Raw genomic sequence first — 12,811 nt, 5'->3', positions numbered from 1 at the left:
GTGAAGGCGAAACTATAACGGAGTTCATCACGGCTTTGCAAAAAGTGGCGGCTAATTGTGATTTCGGGCAATGTTTGACAAAGGCGCTAAGGAACCAGCTAGTTTTTTGTGTACGAAATCCAAGAATACGCAACCGGCTGATTGAAGAAAGGAATCTAACACTGGAAAAAGCTAAGCAAATTGCTTTAGCCATGGAAGCCGCCGGAGATGGAGCTGAAGTGCTGAATAGCAGAAGTGCTGAAGTGCTGAATAGCAGAGGTGCTGAAGTGAAAGAAGTTAACATCGTGAGCAACACAACGAAGAAAAACGTCGAGTGTTACAGATGCGGAGAATCACATTTTGCATATGTCTGCAAGCACAAAAGAACCGTCTGCAAAAAGTGCGGGAAAATTGGACATTTGCAGCGCGTCTGTCGCACGAACAATAGAAGCAAAAGTGTGAGGTTAATTGACGAACAACATCAAGATAGCGAGGAGAACGAAGAGGTAAACTCAATTTTGATCAACAATTTACACCAATGCAAATCATACCGCAAAAATATACATAACACTACAAGTCAATAATACTAAAATTCAATTTGAAGTAGATTCAGGATCCCCGTTTTCTATTATCAGTATGAACGACAAACAAAGATGGTTTAAAAATATCCCTATTAGAGAATCAGATATAAAATTAAAAAGCTATTGTGGATGACCTATAAAAAAAATTGGTACATTTAGTGTTATAGTGGAAAATGCTGAAACAAAATTAACACTATTTGTGGTGGAGTCGAAAAGAGGACCTATTGTAGGAAGAACATGGATGCGAGATTTGAAATTTGATTGGAACGAATTATTAAGTAAGGGGAACTCGTACGTAAATCAAATTGTCACCCATTCTAATACCAATCAAGAAGTGATAAAAAAATTAAAAGAAGAATTTGAGGTGGTCTTTCGTAAGTCATTAGGAGAGATTTCAAATATTCAAGCGTCCACAATCAGTTTTTGAAAGAGTACATGCGGATTACGCTGGGCCATTTATGGGTACATATTTTCTTATTCTAGTAGATGCGTACAGCAAATGGCCTGAAGTAAAAATAACACCGGATATGAATACAGACACTACTATAGACAAAATGCGAGAAATTTTTGCCACTTTTGGCTTACCGATTTTTAGTGACCGATAGTTGTACACAATTCATGTCAGAAAAATTCCAGACATTCTTAAAATCTAACGGAATAACCCATAAAACAGGAGCTCCTTACCATCCCGCAACAAATGGTCAGACAGAAAGATATATACAAACAATTAAAGATAAAATTAAAACTATGCAATGCCATAAATCTGAAATTCCAAAAAAGCTACAAAACATACTGCTAGCGTACAGGAAAACAACTCATCCAAGCACAGGGGAAAGTCCTTCGCGGTTAATGTTAAACATACAGATACGATCTCGGCTTGATGTTATGGTACCAAAAATCGAAAAGAAATCCAATCCTGAAGTAGTAGACAAAACGACAAGATCATTTGCAGTAAACGAAAGAGTAGCAGCAAGAGATTTCCTTTCCCAAACCGAAAAGTGGAAATTTGGTACGATTACAAAGAAGCTAGGAAAACTGCATTACGAAATACAATTAGACGATGGAAGGATGTGGAAAAGGCACATAAACCAAATGAGATCTGTTTCGAAGAAATATCAATCCACCATAGTAGTAACCAAAACATAGAACCTTGGATAGATGAATCATTTTATCTGCCAGATATGATGGAAGAGTTGCAACTCCTTCATGATTAAGAAACGGAGATGTTTAGATCTGATAATATCAATGAAGATTTAGCTCGTGAAGAAGATTCTCAAATTCAAGTTGGGAGATCAACAAGAACTCGACAACCACCAATTCGATACCGCGATTAGGGATTATTACTTAAATTAAGAATGTAAATATGAATTGTCTTTCACACTTTAGCAAGTACAGTCTGTTCCCGAGTTACGCGGTTTCTGCGTTCCCGGCGAATCCCCGTAACTCGAATATCCGCGTAAGTCGAATTTAACATTTTTTGAATAAAATACTATTCATTAATCGGAGTTTTTTTATTTTGTTTAGTACTTTTATACACTTTATCATTTATTTGATATGATTTGTGCGAAAAATTCTAATATTTCTGTCTTTTAAGCGGTTTCAATTTGTTAGCAAAAATGCAATTCATACCGAACTTGAAGCAAATTGTACTGATTTGACATTTGATCTGTCAAATTTAGAAAACCGCGTATCTCCGAATCTGCGTAAGTCGAGAACCGCGTAAGGCCCGTGTCTGTGCTCCATCGCATGCGATTTTATCGCACGTGCTGTCAAACGCTTTTTCGTATAATATTGCGATTATTTGGATGATTTTAATAATATAACGATTATGAAAAATTAAGTTGAGATTGTTCCTACAAAACACCACACATTTAGTTTGACAGATAAAATCGGATGCGGCGTCCGACGAAATCAAAATTTTTTGATTCCGTCGTACGACGAAATCGCACGTCCGACGTTATCTGTCAAATCCCATATAAAATTTTGACAGGCCTTCCGATAAAATCGCATCCGACGGAGCACAGACACGGGCCTAACTCGGGAACAGACTGTAATCACTTTATATTGTTAGGAGGAGAGAGTTGTCATATACGTCTGACAGCTGTTCATCGACAGAAACTGCTAGTTGGGTAGCAAACAGCTGTCAGTGAGAATGAACGGCACTCTGTGTCTGAACTGCGAACGAAACACATGTGTCTTCCTTCCACGAGTTATAACACACTGAATATCAGTAAAACAAATTACTGGAAATGCAGCTATTTATTCTGTCAAAACGACATGTAAGTCAGTCTGAGCCTCAAAAGAAAACATAATGCGATGCCCACTTGCTCGTGATGAACAAAAATTTGATTTGGTAACCACTTACAGACACCCCGATAAAATTTTAGGTGCGTATTCAGCTTGCGGGATTTACGTTTTTGTTGAGAAAAATCTTCACACCACTTTGCTGTTCTTGCTGAAATTTCATGATAACCGTGAGTGCATACCAAATCAACAAACTTGTTTCGCCAAAATATAGTTCACATCTGTATAAAACTTTATGGAACAGAGATGAACTTCAGCAAAACGGACTGCCACCCTGCGCATCAATAAAAACTCCTATTTAAATAATCGTTTTCGCCACTTTTTTATCGATATCAATTACTGAACAATCAATAATATCACTAAGGTTTTGTGGTATGTTCGATTTTTGGGTACTGTGGATACTATTTCGAAGCGGAATTTCGACACTTGATCGTCTAGGCGATCACAAAAACCTTTAGGACGTTGAAGTTTAGAGCAGGTATGTCAAACTGGCGGCTCGCGGGCCGCATGTGGCCGTTGATTCTGAATGCGGCCCGCGAGAATATTTTGAGAATTGCTAAAAGCACTGCAAACCATAAATCTGTTATTACTATTTGTCGAAGTGTATTAAATTTTCCAGAGAAGAACAATCCTTTTGTTGGTATATTTTTCGGAATATGAATGTACCCATAACATCTCATAAACTTATGCTACACAATCGTACATATCAATCGAGACCCTTAAGAATCATTGAATCGAATGCAAGCTCAGTCGTATTATGGTTCGATTAAATTCTGAATAGTAGCATAATTTTGTGCACACTCGATTGCACATTCTGTATGGAAAAAAAGATTTTCGTCAACTGTCTACAAACGAAAAAGGAATGCAAATAACTTGATACACACACTAGGAAACTTCGCAACAACTTGTGTTGCAACAGTTCCGTTTGGTGCCGTCCAAAGCCTATAGAGCCGTTTAGAGCCATTCGGTACCGTTAGAGTCATCGGTTGTCCCACCGAATTTGACAATCTCCATGCCCCCAACTGCCGAGTAAAGGATTCATTCGGCTCCGATTTTTTCCGACCTTAGAATATTATATCATTGATGTTGGATTGGAGCCACTTCTGTTTTTTTGTCATAATCATGCCACCATACATGTTAATAAAAGTGATTGTAGCCAAGTTGGAATTATTTGAACCCATTATTCTGCAAGGCGTATTAATGTACTCTCCAACCTCCCCAAAAATCAAAACCAAAATTTTTTAATTACGCTTAAGCCTAAAGGATTTAGATCTAGGATAAAAACAATCGAAATGCCGAAGCCTTGCAATACAAAGCTTATTAATAAACAAGCTCACACAGTCCTCAATTCCTCAATTCGCGAATCAGCTCCCTTCAAGTGTAAAAAAAAAAAGATTTGCCGAACTGTCTGGGATCACACACCACGAATCTTCGTCAGATAAAATTATCGCAATTTAAAAAAAAGTTATTCGTAAAATACGGGTTCTTGTTAAAAGAATTGAATACACCACCAGAACACTTGGAACATGGAAATTAGCGAAAAATAATGTTTAAACACGTGTTATTACAATTTTTCGCTTGATCTGTCAAAAAATTGTTAGCAAATATTTTTGTTATTCATCCAGCGATGGATAGCTCGGATTGCTTGAAAAAGATTCACTACAGGCTGCTAGACTTCCCCTACTTCAGTGAAAAAGTGTGTTTGACAGATATTTTATAGCAGAACGCGAGTGATGAAAAATGTCCTATTTTAATAATAACATTGAAAGTACATTAAACATTTTTCTCATATAAAAAAGAGCACAATGAAAAATAACATCACGAATTTGTACATAACAAACGATTCCAGATAAGAAGCGAGGAGTACAAAAAGTCAATTTGTTTAACAATAAGAATCTAAAAAAGTATTTTACATAAATATTGGGGTATATTTTCCATTCTCATCTTTGAGGCCCGCGAATCACTGAAAATTTGTACTTGCACAGGTTGGAGACCACCGCTTTAGATCAGCTGCTTTCTAAATGATCGAGCGTTGAGGGCCAGGAGAATGCATTTTTTTACACATGCGGACAAGTAAGGCCAGGTCAGACAAATTGATAGCGCATTTCTTTGAAAAAAAAAAGCTCCTAGAAAATCGTTGTAAGGATGCAAGTGCAATAAAGCAATATTGTGGTCTCGTAAAATCTACAGTCAGGTTTTAATGAAATTATTCGTTTCTATTTTCTAATTTCTCGTCAAATTTGACCATATTGATTGTTCCGACAATCCAAATTTGGAAAAGTTCAACGATATGAATTGTCATATTAAAATATGTTCAGTTAATTTTTAATGAAAAGGATCTTCCTATCTTTCAAAATCGCGCAAATGTTTTCTCGGGCCTGACTGCATATTGTGGCGGACCGGACTTTGCCGACCGCTGCCGACAGCGTAATTAGTTCAAATTTTACGCGATCATTCATATCGATATTTCCTTTCCGTCGATCCTTCCAAATTTGACCCAAACCCTTCAACAGCTTGCCTTTCCACCATCACTTCGTCCAGTCCACAATTTTGACTGGGGCCCCAAAGGTTAGCCGGGGCACGATTTCTTAGTTTTTGCGTGATAACATAGACACAGGCCAAATTAAAAAGCGCGCACATCGACATCGGAATCGATTCTTGAATGAAACCTCAACAGATAAAAAGACCGTGCTTGGTGTCAGCCAATTTTTCTTGCTAATTTCTACGGCTACGAACCGTTGTGTTGAGATCGGTTTCGGAGCCTTTTAATGTTGTATGTGCATGTAGTTTGCGTGAGGCATCTCTTGTAACGGATTTTCGCTTTACCCAACTCGTGCGTAGCGTTCAATGCATTTGATCCAATGCTTTGGGCCAACGATGATGAAATGATATTGTTTTGAGCTGTGGGGATGTATCTCAGCGTTCTGCGCTTCCAACTAAGGTAAAAATATTGTACATGTTAAAAAGGCAAATGTTTTCTGCTTCTGATAGTAAAATGCTTCTGATAAATAAAATAAATATGCTTCTGATAGGTCTAGTAGTAATAGTAAATCTGATTGTAAACATAACCCCCGGGGGAAAATGGGGGTATATTGGGTTGACAACACCAAATGGAAGGGGCCCCTCAATCGACGGGATCATCAACGGGGCCCCCAAATGGCCGAGGCAATGGAGATTGTTCTACGTATTATGGATGTATATGGCTGTGTGTAGATGCAGCTGTAATTTTTTTGTCTTGTTGTATTTGCAAAAATTTAAATAGTCGATAAAAACCATATATATTGTAAATGAACATGGTCCATAGGTTCCTTCAGTATTTTTATACCCTTCCCCCCTTCCTTCTAACTGAAACCTTTCCCATTTACCCTTCTCTTCGGTCCACAAACTTGATGTGTTCGATTAGGGCCAAGAATGAAAATTTTAGTTTTTGCATTAAAAGACACACACAATCCACTATCCCAGGCCAGGAATTTGAATACCATTATACGTGTGATCCAGCTGTCTGCTTTCGGCACACAATCGAAAAGCGGTAGCAAGGGCCTCGTATACAAGAACAGGACGGTTCATCCCAGCCAAGAGCGCACACAATGACATCGATTTAACCATCCGATGGTTAAGGATGCTATCGATTTAATTATACCCACAATTGACGAAGCATTAGTTGCGCGCACACTCAGCGATATAAAACCATCTACATCATCTGAACCTGACAATATTCCCGCATATATTTTGAAGCACTGCCGTCAATCACTCGCACCCATTCTTGCCAAAATATTTTATGATTCCCTTATGCTTGGCACGTATCCTGCGTCCTAGAAACACGTGCGAATGGTTCCTATCCATAAGAAGGACAGTCGACTTCATGCTTGCAATTATCGTGGCATTGTTTCCCTATGCGCTTGTGCAAAGGTGTTTGAACTCATTCTATACAATCCGCTACTCACAGCAGCTCAAAACTATATGAGCCCTAGTCAGCATGGATTTCTCCCAACGAGATCTTCCACCACAAATCTTGTTGAATTTGTGGGTTTCAGCTTCGACCACATGGATCGTGGTACTCAAGTTGATGCAGTATATATCGACTTCAGAGCTGCGTTCGATAGTATCTCTCATGATATTCTACTCTCGGAGCTAAAAAACTCGGTTTCCTCGACCGGCATATCACCTGGCTGCGTTGATACTTAACTTGTCGTTCGTACTATATAAGCATAGGATCTCATCGCTCTCACTCCTTCACCAGCTCCTCCGGAGTGCCTCAAGGGAGTAACTTGGAACCGCTACTCTTCCTCATCTATATAAATGATCTATCTTTTGTTTTACCGCCACGCCAACACCTAATGTACGCCGACGACGTAAACATATTCGCTCCAGTTAGAAACGACAGTGACTGTGTACGCCTTCAAATGATCCTTGAGAATCTCGACAGCTGGTGCAGCAGAAACGACCTCCAAGTGTGTGCTGATAAATGTCAGTGTATATCATTCAGCAGAGCCCGTTACCCTATCTCGTTTACATACACTATGCTCAACACGGCTTTGGTTCGCACGACATGTATCCGTGATCTGGGGGTGCTACTCGAGCAGAAGATGTCATTTCGCCCTCACATTGACAGCGTTGTTGCGAAGGGAAATCAGCTACTCGGTCTAATTACGCGGACCTGTAGCGAGTTTACCGATCCCATGTGCGTCAAGTCGATCTTCTGTGCCATCGTAAGGTCGTGCCTGGAGTACTGCTGCCCGATCTGGTGCCCGCTTGGCGTTGGCGACATCAATCGTCTCGAAGCCATTCAACGGAGAATCCATTATGCAAAGCCGGTGCGCGGTTCGACTACTTCCATGGCAATCCCACCATGCTCGGCCCTCCTACCATCAGCGGTGTCTGCTTCTCGCACTTGAACCACTCTGCTCTCGACGCAAAAACGCCCAATGCCTTTTTATATTCCGGCTCCTTAACGGAGAGATCGATTCCCCGGCATTACTGTTATGTTTCTTTCTTTTTTGGGTAACACAGAGAGGTACACGCGTTGTTAACATAAAACGAAACATTGAACTTATATTAACATAAAAACTCTTAGACGTTATTCTAACGTAAAACGCGGACAGGTCCCGCCGTTCCCTTTCCGTGCGCTTCCTTGAATTGCCAGTTGCCAAGTGCCGGCGTGTTTGCCGGTCGACCCCGTTGACCGCGCAAACGATGACCCGGATGGATTGCACGCACACATCAACCGAAGATCGCTCACGCGCCAACGGTGAGTTACCAGTAGCAATCCATCTGGTCCAGGTTAGCTCACAACATCTCCCCCTGTTTAATAAACACGATACCCTTCGAACCGACGCGGGAGCCTTCTATCTCTAGAAGATCGGCTGTGCAGGGGATGCTTCGCTGCTCCGTTGATGTAACAACCGTTTCCGCTGTCGCTCTGCCCATTAAAATGTCTAGCGGTAAACGACTTGGCTCTTTACAATGATTGCTTGATTCACGCCTCCGTAGCTGGTTTACGTGTCGACGATGTACCCGAAAATCATCCGTCTCCACTTCGTACATTAAGGTGCCCAACTCCCGTTATACTCGTGCAGACACCCATTTCCACGAGTTCCGCACAAACAGCTTTGCATAAACGCGGTCACCACACTGAAAACGTGTATGAACTAAAACTGCCAGTTCATTTCGTGACGCAAGAGGAGGTTTTAGCAGTTCCAGAGCCGTTCGAACTTTTCGCCCAAGCATAGCTTCCGCTGGCGATTGTTTGTTCTCTAGCACCGGATTGGGAGTCGTACGGTAGGTTTCTAAAAAGATGTCAAGAGCTTCCTCACGAGTTGCTCCACCTTCCTCAATCTTCCTTGTTGACCTCTTGAAAGTGTCTACGAAGCGCTCGGCCTGCCCGTTTGACTGGGGATGAAATGGTGCCGTTGTGATGTGCTGAATACCACGACTGCTGCAATACGCTGAAAAATCAGCACTGACGAATTGCGGCCCATTATCGCTGACCAGTGTTTCTGGGTATCCAAATCTCGCGAAAATGCTTCATAATACTGCGATGGTTGCTCTGGTTGTTGTTGTTCGCATTTTTATCACTTCTGGCCACTTCGTGTGCGCATCTACCGCTATCAAAAAGTAATCACCTTCGATCGGCCCGGCGAAATCGATGTGAATGCGCTGCCACGGCTTCTTTGTCCTCGGCCAGGATATCGGTATCTCGCGTGGCGAAGACTTTGACGCTATCGCGCAAGCATGGCATGTTTTAACATAGTCTACTACATCTCTGTCTACTGGTGGCCAATAGACATAACTCCGAGCTATGGACTTCATCCTCTGGATTCCTGGGTGCCCTTTATGCAGCTGTTTTAGACACCGCTGCTGAAGTTTGGTTGGGATTACCACCCTTTTTCCGAACAGAATGCAACCTCGGACCGTGGTGAGGGCCTCGCCTCTGTGGTAGAAACAAACCAGTTCTGTAGCGTAGATGATGTTTTGGGGCCACCCATCCATGATGTACTTGTAAACTTGTTGCAGCACCGGATCGGATGCCGTGGCCTTCGCAACGTCACTAAAATTGAGTGGAAATATATTAATTAAATTTAGTGCTACGTATCTTACGTCATCTTCCAACTCAGCGCTTGCGATAATGTATTCTGGATCCGGTTTTGTGTGCTCATTAATAAGTCTCGAAAGCACGTCCGCATTGCCAAACCTCTCGGTCTGCACATACTCGATGCTGAAATCGTACATTTGCAACTGCAATGCAAATCGCTGCAATCTGTTGGCTGTGTACACCGGAATACCTTTGCTAGACCCAAAAATCCGAAGCAAAGGTCGATGGTCGGTCTGTAGTGGAAAATGGCGCCCAAACAGCATCTTGTGAAATTTCTTAACAGCAAAGATAATGGCCAATCCTTCGCGGTCGATCTGGCTGTAATTGGCTTCGGCCTTCGTGAGGGCTCTCGATGCATGCTGCACGACTTTTAGGGAGCCATTCATAAAACGATGGCTAATCATCACGCCTAGACCTATCGACGAAGCGTCTGCAGACACAACTATTTCCGCATTTGGGTCGTAATGCGTGAGCAGCAAATCAGACGATAACAGCTCCTTAAACCTTTTGAAAGATTGCTCACACTCGTGCGTCCATTCAAAATTTCTGTCGTTCTTCAGCAGTTCATCCAGCGGGTACCGGAGCTCTCGCATCTTCGGTAGGAATTTACCATAATAGTTCACGGCTCCTAAAAAGGACCGAACTTCGCTCACGTTTGTTGGTGCTGGCATTTTGCGTATAACGTCGATCTTCGCTGGGTTTGGCCTAAGACACTGTCTATCTTTCACAAAGCCCAGGTACTCAATCTGCAACATTTTGAATGAGCATTTTTCCGCACGGATTGTAAATCCGTAGTCCTTTATACGACGGAAAAGATTGAGGAGGTTCTCATCATGCTCGCGTTCTGTTCTTCCTCCAACAACTACATCATCCATGTACCCAGAAGTACATTTCATTCCAGCGAGCATTGCATCGATTAGTTGTTGAAACACGGCTGGGGCGATCTTTATGCCTGGCGGTAAACGATTATAGTGATACAATCCGAGATGCGTGTTAATAGTTAGAAGAGGACGATATTGCTCGTTTATCTCGACTTGCAGAAATGCATCGGACAAATCTATCTTACTGAAAAATTTGCATTGTGCTAATCTTGCAAATATATCGTCTGGCAGTGGGAGTGGATACTCATATGACTGGAGAGCAGCGTTCAGGCCAGTCGAATAATCTCCGCATATTCTTATGCTGCAATTTTTCTTCCACACCACTACAATTGGGGCTGCCCAGTCCGAATAGTCGACTGGGGTAATCACGCCTAAGCCTTGCAAGTGATCGAGCTCTTTATCCACCGTTGCTTGCATCGCATATGCTACAGGGCGCTTCGGGCAAAACACCGAACGGTGAAACACCTCGGGGAATCGACTCTCCCATTTTTCAGATTCAGCTTCGATTCTATTACAGAAATGGTTCATCGGTACAGAACCAAGCTCAAATAGCTCTATTAAATCGGCTCCCAGAAGCTGCAAATCAGAAGCTATTACCCGTATTACGGCAACCCTCGTTATGTCCCCAATCGTTACCTGAGCAGAGAATTCACCATCCAGCTGAAGGTGAGAACCAGACGCTGTTCTCGCATGGACTTCTACCGGTCTCAATGTTGGCTCATCAAGCTGCTGCCAAATTTTTCGTCTAATGACAGTTATATCGGAGCCGGTGTCTTGCTGTAGGCGAACCCTGTAGCGATTGATCAAAACATTATCAAATTTTCTTGCATGGCGCACGCTGTGTACATTCACGGTAACTGTACGTGTGTCCACCGGTGTGGTTTTGTTCCACTTGTTGAACTTTCTCTTCTTTGGCCACCACTTCTTCCGCTGATTACAAAATCCTTCGCGGTGGCCCGTTCTCCCGCAATCACAACACTTGTGTAGGGCATACGGGCACTCCCTGGCCCAGTGTGGATCGGCACACAACCAACAAGATCTGGAAGGCTTGCTTGTACCCTCGAAATTGTTCCGCTGCTGATTCTGCTGCCCTTGCTGAAATCTACGCACCTGTGTTTGTTGTTTCTGCTGCTGCACTTTACTTCTACTTGCACTGTGTATCGCTAGGACTTTCTCCTTCGCCTGAGTAGCGATCATGGCGCTGTCCACCTTTAGACTGGAGATTCGCTCACATTCAGCGGAGAGTTGCTCCAACGTGACATCTGCTCTCTCCTCGATGCGCGAGAGCAATCTCGTCCTCACGTCTGCATCGGCATCGTCCTTCAAGCCGCACACCAGTATCAAGCACTTAAACGGCTCTTCGCTCATCGCCGATAACTCAAAATTAACACAAGAGCGGTTAACACGGCAGACAAACGACAACAGGTCTTCATTGCGTGATTTAATCAGCTGCAAGCATTTGTATCGCTTGCTCACGAGGGTTTCCGCTCTCCCAAATAAAGCGGTCAGCTTCTTAACCGTTTCATCGAACGGCTCATCACGAGGGACATTTGGCAGTATGAAGCTGGCGTAGCGTGCGTATTCTGCAGGGCCCAGCTTGCGTACCAGCAAGCGTACTTTCGCTGCATTATCAAGACGAGAGGCATCTTGCGCGAAAAGATCCTTATATCGGGCAAACCACGTAGCAAAGGTGATATCTGACTCCGCCTCATAGCGGAATTCCATGATGCTGCCCGACAACGCTTCCATGATGAGTTCGGGAATGCAGGGGGCCACGGCCTGTGAGGGAACAGTCCGGCTCGGCTGTGATAGCGACTGTGGCTGTTGCAGCATACGCGAAATGAGCTGCTACTGCTGCTGCATCTGTTGCTGCTGCTGCATCTGTTGCTGCTGCTGCTGCATCTGCTGTTGCATTAGCTGCATCATCTGCATCATCATCGCTGAATCGGTGGTGGGCGCTGCAAATGCGGCTGGCGATGGCTGCGGAGCTGCATTCTGCAATGGCGGTTGCACCATCGACGCTTGCCCTTCGCTCGCGGGCGGCAGAAGATGCTGCGACGGGGCAAACGCGCTCGCACGCAGCAGGGATGCTCTTCTCTGGTCCACTTCCATAGAGAAGTCCGGTGCACCATTTTCGCCGGTGCTCATCCTTCTACGCTTTGCTCGCGGTCGCGTAATTTTTTTTTTAAAAGAACAGCACTAAATTCGCACACAACTAATCACAAGCCTTTTCCTGTTTTTTTTTCTACTCGTCGCCAGTGTTATGTTCCTTTCTTTCTTGGGTAACACAGAGAGGTACACGCGTTGTTAACATAAAACGAAACATTGAACTTATATTAACATAAAAACTCTTAGACGTTATTCTAACGTAAAACGCGGACAGTTCCCGCCGTTCCCTTTCCGTGCGCTTCCTTGAATTGCCAGTTGCCAAGTGCCGGCGTGTTTGCCGGTCGAGCCCGTTGACCGCGCAAACG

The sequence above is a fragment of the Anopheles merus genome, chromosome 2L, assembly GCF_017562075.2.
Source record: "Anopheles merus strain MAF chromosome 2L, AmerM5.1, whole genome shotgun sequence".
Taxonomy (NCBI): Eukaryota; Metazoa; Arthropoda; class Insecta; order Diptera; family Culicidae; genus Anopheles; species Anopheles merus.
This window is presented reverse-complemented; position numbering follows the sequence as displayed.